The 18651-nt window shown below is 38.9% G+C and overlaps 1 long non-coding RNA gene across 1 annotated transcript; it reads right to left on the bottom strand.

Annotated features, from left to right (window-relative positions):
- Positions 1–16519: 16519 nt before the first annotated feature.
- LOC122979257 lies at positions 16520–18260 on the bottom strand. Its single transcript, XR_006402827.1, has 2 exons — positions 17265–18260; positions 16520–16922 (listed from the first exon to the last, which is right to left on the bottom strand). It is a non-coding gene; the product is annotated as an uncharacterized LOC122979257 (long non-coding RNA).
- Between the last annotated feature and the right edge of the window lie 391 nt (positions 18261–18651).

The following is an 18651-nucleotide window of genomic DNA, read 5'->3' as shown; positions in this document are numbered from 1 at the left end:
TCAGAATAACAAAGAAGAAAGTGTTTTATTTTTCAGGTTTATGTATTATGTGAGCAACATTCAAACCACAAAGGGTGAAAAGTTTAAAAGTTTTGCGTAGAATGTCACCCCACAGGAAATCCTCTGAAACTGTCATTTTGGAGTTGATAAGACGTGCAAAGGTGAGGATCTCAAATAGTTCCCCCCATATGTGGGGATTTGTACTGTTCTGGTCTGAAAACATTTCACGCAATATATTGCTGTCTGCACCGGATAAATTGGCCCATTTGTTAGAAATGAGCTGGTTTGATATCTGATACATGTGTTCTGTCAGCATGTCCTTGATAAGATGCAGATCCCCATCCTCCCTGTTCACTTCAAAACCCAGTAAGCAATGTCTCAGAAAATGTAATAGCCTCAGTAAACTCCCATTATAAGTTCTATTTCACTGTCATTCATCAGTTCATAATAATGATACCAGAGGGAATAGATAAAACAACAAAAACACTTAACAAACATCCACAAAAAAATGGACATGCCCTGAGGTAGCTTAATCACAAACAATGCTGAACAGGTGGGTAAGGTTTGCTGGCAATTAGCTGCAATTTTCCAGCAGTGAGGATCAGAAGACAACTAATAAGCTCATGACAGCCCAACTTAGTGCCGTGACAACACATCCTAAACAGAAGCATTGTGCAAGCATCATAGAAGACATTTCACAGCAGAAAAAGTACGGGTGTAAATGAAGACATTAATGATGGCTGAATTACATTTAACTTGTTTAGTTTCAGGGTCCCGTTGCCATGCATGTTGGCTCACTGTCACACTGTTATAGCTTACTGGGACACTTGAATGCAGAGTCATGTCTGTGACAAAAGGCCTATCACTAAAGAGTAGTTACAAGTTGAAACTAAATGGAGATATATTGATAGATATTTCGTCTGCTTTTCAAATAGTGGATAAAATTGAAATCAAACTCAAACTTTAGTTCTTCTTAAGATGTTACTGAAATAGAGGACGCAGCTGTCATCTGTGCTGCTGGTTGGAGGTTGCTGCTGGGGCCACTCGGAGAACTATAAATAAAAGACAGCATCAATATATAACAAAGAAAGTCAGTATTCTCTTGACAGCATGCAAACTTTGTATACAGAAAGGGCAAAGTCAGCAAGCAGATTTGTTTTTAAGTTCTTTATCCTCAATTTGATGTCAGAAATGAGCATGTTTACTTCAGTATAATTTCTTTCTTTCTTTTTTTCTCCTCCTCTCATTCCGCTATCCTTCCTTCACCTTTTTGATTTCAAATACTATCTAACTGGAGGGAGCTGAACAAGTTCAAAACATGTACTAGACCATGTGCCTGCCCAGTGCGCACTGACACGATGCAGTGCTGCCGCTGAAGTGATGCTGTGGAGACGATGTAGCCCCCAGGCCACACATATGCGTCAGGCCAGGGTTGAGAACAGTAAATAGCAACGTTATTATTTAACAGACTGCAGAGTCAAACGCAGCTGCAATGTGTGACCTTTACATTGCTGGTGGGCTAATACAAAAATGAAGAGCGAGCAAGAGAGGTGGAGAAAAGAAACTGGGGGAGCAGACACACCCAGATGAGCACATACACATTCACCCACACAGTCGTATTTGCGCATACGTTCACATTTTAAATTAAGCATTCATGTATGAGGATCTAATGCTGTTATTAGCGATGCAGAAGATACTCACACACACAGAGCCACGCACACTTGCTGACTGTTGTGGTCACACTATGTTAGCACCATACACAAAAAGGGTGTGTGTGAGTGCGTGTGTGTGTGTGTGTGTATGTGTGTGTGCATGTGGTAAATCAGGCAATTCTGCAGTGAAAGTGACTGTCAGACCTGACTATTGCAGGGATGTGCTGATAGAGAGGTTTTAAAGCAGCAGACTACTGCCTAAGGCCTAGAAGAACTCGGAAAACGAGGATGGGGGGTGGGGTGGGGGGCAAACAGTGGAAAGGAGGAGAAGCAACAGAGATAAAGAAAACAGGAATGCCGCAGAAAATAAACAAGGTTATAGAAATGAGGAGGGAGGCGACGAGCAAGGGATTTGAGAGAAGTGGGAACCAAGGTCAAGCCAGTGAAGCAGAGAAAGAAAAGAGAGAGAAAGGTGAGAAAGGAAAGAAAAGAGGGACGGAGAGAACGAGTGATAATGAAAGAGAGAGGGAGGAAAGGAGGGAGGGCTAGGGGGGAGGAGGAGGTGGAGAGTGAGACCTTTGCATGATAATTCGTTCATTAGGAAAGACCTTGACCGAGAATTTTCTCTCTACATCACAATCTCCTGACTCTGCTCCTCCTCTCTTTCCTCCTTTTCTCCTTCCCTGCCCCCCCCCCCTCTACCCATCCCTCCTCCCTCTTCCCGACACCTCCACAACCCACTCTGCTTAGTTTTCTCTTTTTCTCCCCCTCAACGTCACTGTTCTCTCATTATAGAATCCCTACTCAGCAACTCTAAGACATGAAGGCATGGCGAGAGAGCAAGAGAGAGAGATACAGAGAAAGACTATGACAGCCTGCCATCATGTGACTTCTCTCTGTTCTGAATTTCGCCTTCTTCTACAAGCCTACTGTGCATTCACATCGAGTATCCCCTTCTCAACTGGGGGTTTCAAGTGCCCTGAGCTTAAATGAGATAAATAAGTCCTTTCAGGAGAAAATGAGAGATGGGGACAAAAGTGATTTTTTTTAAACAGGCATGCACTTTGGCAAACAAATGTGAAATCAATAAGGAATACCCATTGACATGTAAAGTGTGCCCAATCAGCTGCATACAAAAGAACTGCAAGGATATTGAGGCTCATAAAGTGAGAAAAATATGCTTTGAGTGAATAATTAACTTTAAGCAAAAAACTAATGACACTGGATCACTAAGAGATACAATAGACAACACAGACTTTGTGGTTTATTAAAAATGTAAATGTTGTCACACACAGCAGTTACAAGGAAAGGTGGGCTTCACTGTTCTGGCCCATTTCGTAAGTTGAGTAAGACCAGCAAAGACAAAGATTGTAGAAATCCATTGTAAATCCAGCTGATCAGGGGGTCAGGAGAATGAAAATGAAGGCACAACTTCAAAAAAAAAAATGCTATGCTTCACCAGCTCCTACACACCCCCACACAAACATCAACTTTGACTGCCTAAAATCTACAATGCCGGTAGTCATTACAAGCCAGATAGATAAATACACACAGCAACACAATCTTCAAACATTATTCAATTTGGCAACATCATCCCAGACAAAACAGTCAATGTACTCTACATTAAAAAGGAATCCTGTGGAGCACTGTGACCACTAGTGGCGCTATTGAGCGACATTTAACAGGTCCCACGAGAGACTCTTAAGGACAGTTATGATGTGCAAAGGCAGGGTTGCGTGACGAGTGGGCAGCTGAAGGCACTGAAAGGCTACTATTTGATAGTCTTGCTAATTAAACTGCTGTAAAGATTGTACTGTAATCAGTGGACAATATAACTGTCCTTGGAAGTTATTCAAACTCCCTTCTTTTTGAGGCCAATTTGAAAGTGATTGAATGTTACTGTGCTGACAGTGCTATTTGCAGAATTGCACCAATTGGCAGAAAAATTTGTAGCTTATAGCGGAATTTTCCATTTCCCAGTATGGTTAATAATAGTTTGGCTGATATCTTTCTACACTGGAGCCAAAGGCAGCAAAGAGATGCAAAGAAGCAGTGAAAAAGCTGAATGGTGAGAACAAAACGACAAAGCCCAGACATACCAAACTACCTGACATGTATTCAACACCATAGATGTCACCAGAAACCTGTGCAGGTAGGACTTCATGCCAGACTGTATAGAGCAACTGCAGCAACTAGAAGGTTACTTGCTGTCTGCAAAACAGGAAGTCAGAGCAAAGACTAGTGGTCAAGGACAAATGTGTAATGTACCCTTCAGAGGAGGAAGTATCAAATAAATTTTACATGTGTCTATTTCTACTGTAAAAGAGGCAGGCCAGATTAGGGAACCATCGTTGGCAGCCTAGGGGGAGACTCCAAGAAAAGAGTGAACAGCTTGCAGCTTGTGAGCATCGCTGTCTTCCCTGCATAGAGCTCAGAAAAACAGAACTGTGTGGTAGATTCCTCAGACGAGGAGGTGTCCGGCTGGATTCAAACGGAGCTGAAATGCAGGTTTTACCTGCCATTGACTGTGTGATGCCAGCTCAGTGACTATTAGTGTAACAGCGTGTTTGATTTGGGGCTACTCCCAGGTGGGACTATTTGTGTACTAACTCTGCCTTTTCCTGCAACCATTCCTACACCCATTGCTGTGAACATGACCTTGGTTAACTTGTGTGATTAAAGGGACACAGTGGGAAAGAAGATGTAACAAGGGAAACACTGTATTTATTTTATCTTAGTTGTGCAGCACAATATCATACAGTAGAAAGAGAGCTTTTGTCATCAGTAGCAACCACGCTGGTGAGAACATTTAGCTGGCTTAGCTACATTTAACCTCTCAAGGGAAATTCCATTTTCAGACTGCAATGCTGAAACTTGCCATACTGCTCCAAGGTGTCCATCTTTGGGTATGGATCAATATGGCTTATAATAGATCTGTTTGGGTATGTTTCACACTGCAGTCTGTGCTCATCTCGATTCCACTTCCCTCAGCTCAAATAGCTTAACACAGGCTCAGGTATTGTTTATTGGAAGACAATAATGTGTATACATTTCTAACTCACTGTTGCAACTGCTCTCCAGGAGTTAATGATTTTACTGTTTCATGATGTGTTTAACAAAACTGCCGGCAAAGACTGGAGAAGGGAGTAGATGCCACATCTAGTGTCTTAGATTAAAACAAACAAAAAAAACACGAGTTGTTATGTTGAGCTGCAATTAACCCTTCAATATGTCCTGATGAAAAATGAGATCCCCACTGTGGTATTGAGCTCTGGTGATGCTGAGGCCAGTATTGCTTGCAGGGCCAGTGTTAAAAGAGGTATAAGGAGGGCTGGTGACTCTGCTTAAGGATACTGAGGAAACTCTATCAAGAGTAACTTATAAATCTATATCACTGCACCATCAATAGTTGTCTGGAAGCTTGCTCCGTTTCTGACAGGAGAGCCCTTCAAAGGGATTTCTCCAAACACTGGTCTGTTTAAGGGGGAACCTATTATGCTTTTCCTTATTTTCTGTCATATATATAATTACAATGTAGTTACAATGTCAGATGTCATATTAAATGTAAGTTTCAAATAATGAGGTAAACGTACATAGAAGTAATCCCTGTGATCAAAAAGCTCAGGCTTCAGACTGCTCGGAATGATAGGTTTCCAACAGTTTTCTACTTTCGAGATGAGCTGATCGTGACGGATATGGTCATCTGCTCCAGGCACGGGGCAGGGAGATACTATACACAGTCGTTTAGCGACAGCAAAATAACATTTTACTAGCTATGTTACCTTTGTTATTTCTTGACAGCAGATGTTTTCCACTTTAGTCAGCATTTTAACACATTTTCCACATGTAACTTACACCGTTATGTCACACAGTGCGGAGGTAATGAGCATAATATTTGCCAAACAGAGACATCCTGCTGTAATCTTTGTTGCTGCGGATGTTTGTGCTGTCCACTCTAATATTCTGGATCTGATTCGGGCTTGAACATGGATGGATGGATTTGAGAGGTTGACACTTGGAATATAGAGATGCAGCTTCTGGAATCTAACCAATCAGAACAAAGCTGGCTCATCGGGAGGGGGGCCTTAAGAGACAAGAGCTAAAACGGCCTGTTTCAGACAGAGGCTGACCTGAGGGGCTGCGTAACAGGCCACTATAAGATAAATGAGGATTTTTTTTTTAACTGTGAATCATGTAAAGCTACTCTAGTAGAGTCCCAGAATAAAAATGTTGAGCTGGAAATGAACATAACAGGTCCCTTTTAAGGTCAGACCATTGTTATATATACTCTTTGACCAATCTGAGTTAGATACTTCACAAAAAATATGGGTTGTCTAATTTTAAGCCTGAAAAAATTATAGCCAGCCTACCCCCTGGCTATCTCTGAGCTAAAACCTGTGTTTCCATGGTAACAATCAATGACTCCTGCTGACAGCTAACAATCAACTGTCAACTGATAACTCCTGACAAAAAAGAGAAAACTATGGCTCAGCGTGTGGTTTGTTAACAATGTTGTGAAATATGTCTCAGTTTTAATAAGAATTTATAGCTAATTAGTCAGATAATAACAACCCGGCAGTTTAAGTTATAAACATAATCTGAAGTCCAAATATTTGTTTACCATAGAGAAAACTAATTTTTCCCTTTCTGAACATTAAATTGGATTTGACCTGAGCTGAAATTAATTGAACTGAGTAAATCTTTGATGACCCTGTCTGGTCCTGCCTCATCCCATGCTGCAAAACATGGACAGAGAAGTAGTTTACCCTGCTAACCACAAGCAACATGCCTACAGGATACAACAAGGATTAAGGGTGACAAAGACACAGTGAAGAGATGTAGAAAAAATAAATGTGAGATCAGAAAACACTGAATGCATGCATTATGGCATATGCCCCTGGGGAGGTGTTGAAAACCTTACATACTCATGTAGTCATGTCTCAAACAGCAAAGACTATAGTACATATAGTAGTATATAGTACACACACACACGAAGGAAAGCAGCATCTTATGAGCCATAATTGGTTGAGCACTTTGACCTTGTTCAGTGTGTGTGTGTGTGTGTGTGTGTGTGTCTGCATGCATTTAAGTGCTTATGCAGGTTTCCAGGCAGACTTAGACTCCAGCATACAGGTCTCAGAAATTTTTCATTTAGCTGGGTAAGCATCTTTTTATTCCTACCGTATTAAAATTATATGTGATGATGGATGGACCTTTAATAGATGGAGCCCTTGGGCTCTTACACCGTGTGTGAGTGTGTGTCTGCATCTGCGTATGTGTGAGAGCTTGAATGTGTGTAGGTATGTGAGCCTGATTGTGTGTGTGTGTGGTGAGAGATGGGAGGTTAAGAGAGAGGGGTCAAAGCCTCCTGTCATTTTGGTGAGAAGCATAATGCAAGATGGGAGATAGAGACAATGACAAGAGGGATGCAGAGACAAAGGAAATGAGGGGAATGTAAAACTTGCCTTAAATGAATAGATCTTAGAAAACTTGCTCTTACCCATTCCACCTTAAGCATACTGTATACTGTACATTACTGTGAATGCAGGAATATTAAAGTGAGCTCACACACACAGACACAAAGATATTTGCACCACTAATACACACAGCATGCACAAGTACCTACTCACTCACACACACACTGGTTTCCAAAACCCACATGCCTTTGGATGTAGAGTGCTGAGAGGAAAACTGCTGGCGGCAAGAGTTGTCCTATCTAATAACACCCTAAAATGGAGAGAACAGGGGAGAGAAGTGAAAAGAGGAGAAGAAAAATTGCAAAGTGCTGAATATGTATTTTGAAGGGGATGTGGCCGGTCAAGCAAGCAAGCATAAAGGCACAACATACATGAACATCCGTGTGCACACACACCAGCACACAAACATACACAGGACAAGATGTGCTCATGCACTCCGAATGACACAAAAAAATGTATAAGCACAAACCACAGATAAACATGCACGCATATACAATGTCAGGCTAAAGGAACTGACGCCTGTTTTGATCTGGGCTGCTAACAGTCTTTGTTCAGAGCTCTGGGGATATACACAGAAATATAGGATGACCTCTCAGTCTGAGCAAGCACAGACATGCAAATACACCACAGAATCGCACACTTGCTTGCACATACAGACACACTCCCATACACACAATATGAATTCTAGATATCTCCACATATATTATAAAACAAACTGATCGTCTAAAGCATCCATAATAGGCCTCTATTTAATGTGTTTACAAACTAGGAAACAAAAAATATTCACTGAACAATTCCCTTATAGCAAAGACAAGTCACGTTGAACTGTTTCACTAGATGAGTAACATGCATGCAGGCTATTTTTCTGTGCAGAAGATGCTGATGAATATTCTAACAATCACAACAAGAAACACCACGGATTACTTGGCTCTGTGTTCTGTGTCAACACAGTTAGCGGTCTGTGTTATCCTGCATCTCCTTCTCATCTCACATCCAAGCAACTAATTAGTGAGTAATGGTGCAGATTCTTCTCGATTATTATGTATAGAGTTCTGTCTAACATTAAATCTATATTTTTCCACACTTGAAAATATCTTTCACATTAGTTGGACCCAGTGAACCACAGTATTAGGGACACTGACTGATTTTTATTCATGTGCTTAGGAAATGGGTGAATCGATACATTCACTGGGACATCATGGCGATGTGGTGTCCTCATTCGCAGGTCAACTATGGGAAATAATTTAAGATTTCTATTTGTGTGACTCAGACATAAAAAAATGTATAACAGCAGTAACGCAAGCTCGACAGCCTGTGATATTCCTTAGCAATTTATATACAAAACAGATTTTTCTGAACTATGTTGCATCTTCTACTTAAAATCACCGTCCTTGAGCATCAGCTGAAACCAAATCTTTGAAAGAGAACTCTACCAATTTGCATTGCACTCCTATAACCCTGTCGGACTCAAGATGGACAGTTCAAAAACAATAAAAAATCAATGTAGCAGAACCGGAGATATTGTCTTTTGCATTCCATGCATTCTTTTCGCTTGTTTCGTATCCACAATGCAACTCGACCTGATGTGGAGACGAGGAGCAGGCTACAGAGGTCTGGTAACCACTTGATGTCACTTTAGGCAATTTATCAGATTTCGCACAGCTCCCTCTGGACCCACAAAAGGCTTTATCCAACTTATTTCACATATGCATTAGTACTCCCCAATACCTGCAACAGAAATTACCTTTAGGTTACCAGCCACTCAGAATTATTTTTAAATGGTTTTCCTTAAATAATAATGTACTCTTAGTGGTCTAGCTTTTATTCCTGTTTTCTTGCTAAATCCTAGCCTGCCCATCCCTTGGCTGATTTTTCCCTCCCTCACTGAATGATTACCTGTTGCCTTGAACTTTGGCAAAGCAAACACCTTTTTTCTAAACTACTCCGTTTCTGTTATTGAGTCCAAACCTCTGTGTTCAGAATCATGACAATTCTTTCATTTTTCAGATTTGTAGACCCAACCATTTTGACAGTAGTGCTGTAACAATTTTTTTTGTATATTAAATGTCTTCATTTTCAGCTGCACAAGCAGTGTGGCTCCAATGATGACAATATCTTCAGTCCACTGATCCGTCTGTCACTGTACTACCACTTTGATCCAATTATTGAATGGGTTGCCATGAAATTTAGTACAGACATTCATTGTCCCCAGAGAATGAATTCTAATGACCTTAGTGATATCCTGACTTTACATTAAACCCTAAAATGTGCAATACTTTCATGACAGAATAAGTCTCAAACTAAAGATCAAATTCCTGTCAGCCTCCGCTGTACTTTAACATTAATACTAACATATTTTACTACCATGTGTCATGGCTTTCTATATTCTGTGATATTTGTGGCTTATCATTGGTAAAGCAGCCTGGAGCCTGGCATTGCTTATTTTCTGATTGGCTGGTTCAAATTACAAGGGTGTGTTATTGCTGATGATTGGCCCATGGATGACAGTTCCTGATATGGAGATGCAGGTCACCTAGCAAAGAAGTTGCCATGGCTACTTCTATCTCAGTGGCAAATGCAACAGTTAACAACTGCTATCATGCATTCGCATAGAAATAAAACACTGAAACCATGGCTAAAATGTCAAGGAGCTGTTGCAATTGACGGCACAAGGATTTATTTTTATAGACTACTTCTGTTGCTAAGCAGAGGAGAAGCAAAGTTTCACATCCTGAAAGGACTATGTTACTTGGTAAGGTGGGGTGGTATCACATGAAAAAAGTGTTAGTTCACACCTTCTATAAAGACTTAGATGACAGCCACCCTACTGAAACTTCACTTCTCATTCCAGTTCCCAACGAATGACACTAGCTCCTCAGTGTTGTGAACTTATTTGACAGAATATTGTGTGTTGGTAAATCACAGCTTGAAGCTGTAGATGAGGGATCTGTGATTTGTGTGTGGGTATTACACTGCTTCAGGCTGTAATCTTGACACTTGTAAATATTTGTAAAGAAAAAACTTGCAGATAGAACACAGCAAAAAACACAGCAAAAACTTTGTTGTGTAGCAGTGAAGCGTCTGTTTTCAGTTTACTTTTCCCTTGTTTTTGGTGTGTTTTGATCACAAATACAACAGACTCCACTTGACCACATCAACAGTACCTGTGATCAAAGGCCTTGTTCACACCTGGCATTAACATGAAGGTGTTCCGATCACAAGTGCACAGCTCTAAGTATGTCAGTTCACTTATGCGTCTCGAGTGACCACTTGTGATCAGATCTCCCCATATCCGTCCAATAATTTTGTTTTCTGACATGTAAGGGGAAGTCTTATTTAAGTGACTATCAGTGTTGCGAGCTTTCTGCACCCATACATTTTCATCTTTAAATGTAGTTCATGTTATCATGGAAAAAACTGCTTATACATGCACAGACCTTTGTGAGCAAAACTATACTTTTAGTGCTGCAATGAAAGATGGATAGTAATAAATAGTGTATGTTTGGAGTTTCCAGAACCATCCAGTAACAAGTCATTATGATATAAATCCATAGTCATCTGTAGTCATCCAACTAGTACAGTTTGCAATATAGCTCATACTGTAGGTCTTTGTAAAAGGCATATCAACATCTGAAATCATAATATACAGTAAATAATTTGCCATAACTGATGTCAAGAATTAAAACAACTCAGTGCTTTGTTTTTTCTAATATGGATTTCATATCAATGTCATTATACTGTAATTCGTGTATGTAGAAGAAAGGAGGTGCTAAGAACTGGGGGGCAGGTGTATTATGGAGAGTATAATTAATTGTCAGGAAATGAGCTTGTGAATGTGCTCTTGGAGGTTGTGGCATCACAATATCAACAGACTCCCACACACCTTGCAAAAATTCTGCATTGTGCAACGTGATACATGCAGCACAAGAGCTCCATTATCTTTCCCTTCTACTTCGCCCTGACATTGTTCCCCTGATGATATATTACCACATATTTGTCTGACATGACCAACTGAGAAAAACAACAATAATAAATAACAAATAAAACAAAACCTTTTTTATATAGCTCTTTTCAAAAGAGGGTACAAAGTGCTTTACAAAGACATAGAATAACAGAATAATGTAGAATTAAAAAACAAGCAAACTAACAATTCAATGTAATGCATTTCTAAGAGATATTTCAACACAAACAGAGCTGGGTTGCCTAATCTCAACTGGCAGGTTGGTCCAGAGTTGAGGGACCCTGACTCCAAAGGCCTGGTCTCCTCAGGTTTTCAGCCTTGACCTAAATACCTTGAATTAACATACCCCTACCAGAAGATCTCAGGCTGTACTGAGGCTCATATGGGGTTAGCAAGTCAGAGATATAGTCAGGGGTCAACCCTATACATGTCTTGAAAGTAATCATTGAAATGATTAAAGTCTAAAACATATAGGTAACCAATGCAGAGATGCTAGGATTGGGGTTATGTTTATTCTTTAGTTGAATCTTGTGAAGTCTTGCTGTGACATTCTGGACCACTTACCACAGTGTGGACAGGTTGTACTGACTCACACAGGAATACAGAGAGTAATCTAACAGTATTTACAGAAATATAACCGGGATGTAGTAAAAGCATGGGTGACAATTTCCAAGTTCTTTGCATGAATAGGGTTGAATTTTTTAAATGCTGTGAAGGTGCAGGAAGCATAATTGGACCACATGATGGTCAAAGTTTAGCTTGTTGTCAAAGATAACACCCTGATTTCTACAATAGGAGTTAATGCAAGAGGACAGAGAATCTAAGTAGGGGAAAATTAGATTAATAGACCAATGATAATAGCTTCTGATTTATCTATGTTTAACTGAGGAAAGTTTTGTGGTAGCCAGTTTTTAATGTCTGTGAGGCAGGATTGTAGTTTCCTCAGTTCTATTGTTTTGTTGGAATCAAAAGAAAAATAGATCTAGGAGTCATCTGCATTGACATGGAAACTGATATGGTGCTTTTAAAAGATATTCCCTAAAGGTAACACATAAATGTAGAATAATAATGGAGGACCAAGGACTGAACCCTGAGGAACTCTATGATTAGCTCAATAATTAGCACTTTGGTGAAAAGCTACAGGTTAAAAACAGTGTTAAGTCAAGTCAAGTCAATTTAATTTATATAGCCGAACATCACACATCACAAATTTCCCTCAAGGTGCTTTTCATTCTATACAGCATACAACACCCTCTATCCTTAGACCCTTGATTCGGATAAGAAAAACACCCATAAGAAAACTTTTTAACGAGGAAAAAATGGAAGAAACAACAGAGGAATGGAGGAGCAACAGAGGAGGCATCCATCTTCTGACAGACATACAATAGATGGTGTGTTTACAGAATAGACCATGATAGCAAAATCATAGACACACTGATATGAAAACATATGATCGGGAGGAAGTCAAGCAACCTCCAGGTGCTGCCAAACAGATAAGAACTGAGCTACTCTACCTCCTCTCACCATGGAAACCTGGAAAGAGGACAGATTACGCATATACACACAAGATGTTACTCTTTGAAATCTTGCACACACAATTGTGATATCTCTGCTGATTCTACAATCATAAATGTATTAACACAAGCCTTGTCAGACAACTCTATGTTAATGAGAAATGTATGACTGTGACTCGCTGAATTGTAATTTAAGCCCTTATTAGACCATGTTTCAGACAGAAACATATTTAAAATTTGTTTCATGTCTGAGCCTACGACTAATACATGAGCAAGGGCATCATTTAAATTGACGATTAAAGAATAGAATTAAAGATTTTTATAAGATAATGTTTTTGGCCATAATGTGGATCATGCATTGTACACAGACATGCCATGGTAAATGGATGTGAAATGTTCAAAAGGTATGTTGGGCCTGTTCCCTTGAGTCTTTTTTGATATTTCACAGCTCATCATCTGGCAACACCACTTTACTTTCTGTCCTCAACGCCTACAGGAACATTTACAATGTGTTTGTATTGGAATTTGGAAGAAGCAAGGATATAAAGGCTGTGTTCATTGAATGTATGAATTTACAAGGATATGTGCATAGGCTTGAGTGTGTTAGTGCTACGGTGGTGAGACTTAAATTTTATATGTGTGTGTGTCTTTGAGGCATGCAAAGCAATTATGCAAGGCAGAGGTGATGCATGTTTTCTTTTTGGCTGAGGATCTCTGCCTTTAGGGGAATTCCCTCGGCAGCACCCCTTGTTGAAGCCCTGAGGCCACACTGTACACACACCCTCACATTGTGTTCATAGAAACAGAGGTGCATAAACATACAAACTCTACAATCCGAGACACATAAATTCTATATTTCCACACTTCTCATTGTCCATCTGGCGATATGGTGATATGAGGAAACACGTGAAAAAGGATCAAGTGAAAAAGTGGAAGAGAGTGTGTTTGTGTGGTAAAAATAAGATTTTAATTATTCCTTATTATTCTGGAGATCCAATTGAGCATCAAACGTGACAGACAGGTGTCAAACTTGGCTTTGACAGCTGACCTGTGTCACACCTCTCACAGACATGCTGATAAAGGGTTCAATATGCTGATTTGAGTCTAATTTTTTGGAGTAGGCTTTCTAACATGAGTCATCACAACTTAGGGTTAGGGTTAGATTGAGATACATGCCTACTCACACTCAACCCTGTTGCTAACAAACTATGTTCACATACTTCTCATGTATGAATATATTTTACAGAAAACCTACGTGCCGCCTACTTTACATTTTGTAGCAATGTTTTTGTACTCTTGTTTTACTCCTTGTGTCCCATGTGTTTTTAGGTTTAGGCCACTAAAATACACAAGAATAGTTTGACATTTTGGGAAACACATTCACTTTCTTGCCAAGACTTAGATGAAAAAAGTCACACAACTCTTACCTCTGTATGGTAAAAATGAAGTTATAGCCAGTAACCAGTTTTTTTAGCTTAGCATAAAGACCAAAGACAAGGGGAAACAACTAGTCTTGTTCCGTCCACAGGTAGCCAGTACTGCTAAAGCTCACAAATTAACACATTATATCTTGTTTGTTTAATCAGTGCAAAAGCTGAAGTGTAAAAATCATCTTGCATCTTCATCTTCATCTTGTGGGGTTGTGTGCTGAAATATTTCTTGGCAGATGCAGTTACTTCTTGGAGTCTCCACTGTTTACCTGGCAACCTCACAGTGATGACTCTGGGAAGTTACTGCACCAAGAAATAATCCAGCACATAACCCCTAGTGTTGTTTTTTTTTTTACAATTTGTTTATTGTTTGGAGTAAACTAATGAGATAAAACATGTTAATTAGTGAACTTTACATGTGATGGTAGATGGACAGAGCCAGCTGGCTAGCTGTTTCCCCTTCTTGTCTTAGAGCTAAGCTAAGTTAACTGGCTGCAGGTGGTAGTGTCACATTTACCATACAGGCATGAGAGTGATCTTCTCAGCTAACTGTAGGCAAGACAGTGATTAGGTGTGTTTTCCAAAATGCTGAACTACTCTTTTCAAGACCATGATCTTTCCCTAATCTTTAAGAGTAGAATTTATTTCTGGCTGGTGTATAATTTTTAAATTTTTTTTATACATACATACATACATACATACCTACATACATACATACATACATGCATAAACACATGAAAAAGAGACAGATACTTAAATACAGAAGCTCAAAAAAGCACAATAAACCAACTTAAAGTTCCTTTTTTTCTGCAGTCTGAAAAAAAGGTGTAAGCTGAAGCAGCAGCTTATAATGCCTAACCTTTTAACACACATTATATGTGACCTCAAAAGGTAACTTCAATCAACAAAAACAAAATCAAAACAAGATGAAAACAAAACAAATCTCTGTAAGTTGTTTTGTTTATAATTCTTACGGCTCTCTTTTGAAGGACGAAGATCGGATTAATGTATGTTTTATATGTACTTCCCCACACTTCCACACAGTAAGTTATATATGGGGCTATGAAGGAACAGTATAAGGTGTATAATGAAGCTTGATTTAGAAGATATTTAACTTTATACAGTATTGCAATTGACTTTGATATTTTAGCTTTGATATAATTTGTATGTGGCTTCCAGCATAATTTACTATCTATTATCACTCCAAGAAATTTAATTTCAGACTCTCTTTCTATTTTGACATCATTTATCATGAGTTTCCTATTTGAGTTAGTTAAACAATTCCCAAAGATTATAAATTGAGTTTACTTAAATTCAGTGTTAGTTTGTTAGAATCAAACCAAGTATTTAGCATTTCCAGTTCTTAGCCAAGAACTTAGCCAAAAATTGTTCCAAGTTTTCCCCACAACAAAGTAAATTAGTATCGTCTGCAAATAGAATAGTTTTAAATGTTTTGGACACTCCACATATATTATCTATTTACAAAATAAACAACAATGGTCCCAACACTGAGCCCTGGGGAACCCCATGTGTAACCTTCAGTAGTTGTGAGTTACAGTTATTAATTTGCACGTATTGATACCCATTCTCCAGGTAACAGCTTAACCAAGAGAGCACTACTCCTCTAATTCCATATCTTTGTAATTCTGTAATTCTTTGTTATTCTTCAATAATAAGTCATGGTCAAGGAATACCCCCACTGCATATTCTTATTTTTCTATTGCAGTTGATATTTCATCCACAAATTCCAGGAGTGCAAACAAAGTTGTCCTATTAGATCTAAACCCATATTACTGTTCGTACAGTACATTATGTGATAAAGTCTTCTAATCTTTTATAGAATGTTTTTTTTTTTCTCCAGTATTTTAGAGAACTGAGAGTAAAGCAACAGGGCTGTAGTTAGAGAGTACATGTCTGTCTTCAGCTTTATATATATAGGTATGACTTTAGCTGTTTTAATTTTACTTGGAAATACACCAGTTTGTAGAGACTGATTACAAATATGTATAAGAGGTTTCACCACACAATTGATAATATTTTTAACAATGGACATATCAATTCCATTCCAGTCTGTAGACTTCTTATTCTTAAATGTTTTAACAATGTCAATAATTTCTTTTCCATCTGTTCCCCTTATAAACATGGATTTATTTACATTAATAGTTACTTTCCACATCATCTCTACCACTAGTCTTTGCAATCTCCTAAGCCAACCCACGACCAACACTGACAAAAAAGTCATGAAATTCATCTGCAACTAAATCCATATCAATAATAGTTGTATATTCTTTATCAGGAAATGATTTGGCTATCCTGTTTTTCCAGTTCCATTTTAAATAATATCATTCAATACTTTCCATGTGTTTTAATATTATTTCTATTGTCCTCAAACTTTACTGTAATAATATCTTTTGATGCTTCTCATAACACTTGTCAGTTTGTTTTTTATGTCTGGTATGGGTGTTCTACTTCTTTTGTTCTTTTCTTTAAAAATTCTTAATATAACAATTTTTTCTTCTTCCATGCGTTTTGTATTACCTTAGTTAGCCATGGCTTTTCAGCAAATTTCTGTTTTAGTACTTTCTTTGTTTTTTTTCACAGAGAGCAGTTGTTATGAACAAAAATATCTCATAGGCTTCATTTACATCTTCCACTTAGACTTTATTCCAATCTTGTTTCATTAGGTCTTCTTTAAAAGAGTTAATTACGTCTCGTGTTTTGTGTCTTTGTAAGTTTTAACATTCTTGTTGGTCCTTGTACAGCTCTGAATGATTGCAAAGATGGGCAGATGGTCACTTGTGTCATCCGTTAGTAGTCCACGTACTACTTTCTTATTCATTATTCTTATCATTTGTGGAGTTGGATTTAACAAATCAATGTTGAAATCCCTGCAAACAAAAAACATTTCATTATTGTTTATGTCATCATACAACCCCAATAACTTATCCCTAAATGTATCAAAGCAAGATCCTTTTGTTCTATAGACACAGCTTATTAATATGTTTTTTGATTTCTCAATCTCAGTTTCTATAGTGATACATTTCATGACATTGTCTATAACAAGTGACATATTACTAACAGATTTACTTTTATACCCACCACCCTTTTTTTTGGATCCTTTTAATAAAAAACATCTCATAACCCTCTATCTTGATCATAGCAGCTTGCTCATCATTAAGCCAAGTCTCAGAGATTGCTACTACTGTAAATTTCTTTGGTTATTTCTTTACCTTTGTGTGCTGCTCTCCCAGTAGTTGTCATCACTGGTACTTGTCCAATTTTGCACTCTCCCTGATGACCAGCATTTTTGCCTTCTCTGGTGACCCATTCAGTTTTATGAATAGCTTGCAGTTTGCTGTCCACATCCATTGGAGCTTGTTTTGTTTTCTCAAGAAGCGTGTCCTTCTGGCAATGCAAACGTTTTTCTTTGTTAGGTGCTCATTCACATAGACATTGGATCCATTGAGCTTTCTCTCTTGTCTGAGCAGTGCGTTTTTTTGTTTTCTGTTCACCAAGGGAATTATCAGGGCAGGTCCTTTTTTTTGGGGGGAGAGGATGACACGCCTCGATATCGTTGCTGTCCACAGATATGCCTTTGTTATTAAAGAAATCAATCACCTGTTGCTCAAGGGAGTCCAGTTCAGGTACGGTGGGCTCTCCAACCTCCGCTACCGCAGCCCTCACATTTGACTTGGGCCTTGACTCCAACCCACCAACAATTAAGTCGTTCATGCAGGAGTACTGCTCCAAGTCTGCCATTCGGCACTCCAAGAGGACAATCTCAATCCTCAACTTCCTCATCTGGAGTCTTTTTTGGTGGCATTTTGTTTGCTTAGTGCAATGCATGCATGAAAGACCAAACAGAGTCAGTATCAACACAGTAGCCACCAATATCAACACAGCTGGGCCAGGCTGGGCACAGCCAAGCTAAGCTAACTAGGCTAAGCAGGCTCACCAGCATTGTTTGCTCAGATCCATGTTCTTGAATAGTCGTTGCAGTCCAGGCTTTGGTCAAAGCCAAAATATATCCAAATCCAAATAATCTGAGGTCCGAAATCCAAAATCAATTGTTTTGAGGAAAAAGACTGTCGAAAAGCCAAGAAATACAGAGATACAGATACACAGCAGCGCAGTGACACAGTGACTTCTGGGTGTGAAAAAGTGTGTCAAGGTGTCGATAAATCCATCCAACCTTAACCAAGTGCTTTGAATAACCTAAGCTTAACCATTAAATTAATTTAATACAGTACCAGTGCTTTTGACTGGTTCTGTATATGGACATATTTGTATTTTTAAGTCTGGGTTGTCTTCAGTGTAGACCGCAGTGTGGCACAAAGGTGTCAGCTATTGTTACCTGTCTGGTTGTTGGGACATATTGTCTGCAGGAGTGACTCCAGTGTTTAACAACTAAGGGATGACAGTGATGCAGTCCACAAATGGAAAGGAACAAAGGAAAAGAGGAAAATAAGACAGAATGAGCTGACTGATTATCCTAAAGATGGAAATGAATGGGTGGGGGTGGATACTCTTTGTGTTACCTTGTGTGTGTGTGTGTTTGGAGAGGAGGGCATGCTGGATAGATAAATGACATGGTATGTGACACTTTCAAATTTACAA

The sequence above is a fragment of the Thunnus albacares genome, chromosome 3 (genome assembly GCF_914725855.1).
Source record: "Thunnus albacares chromosome 3, fThuAlb1.1, whole genome shotgun sequence".
Classification (NCBI taxonomy): domain Eukaryota; kingdom Metazoa; phylum Chordata; class Actinopteri; order Scombriformes; family Scombridae; genus Thunnus; species Thunnus albacares.
The sequence above is the reverse complement of the archived record's forward strand: the minus strand, read 5'-3'. Positions and strand labels throughout refer to the sequence as shown.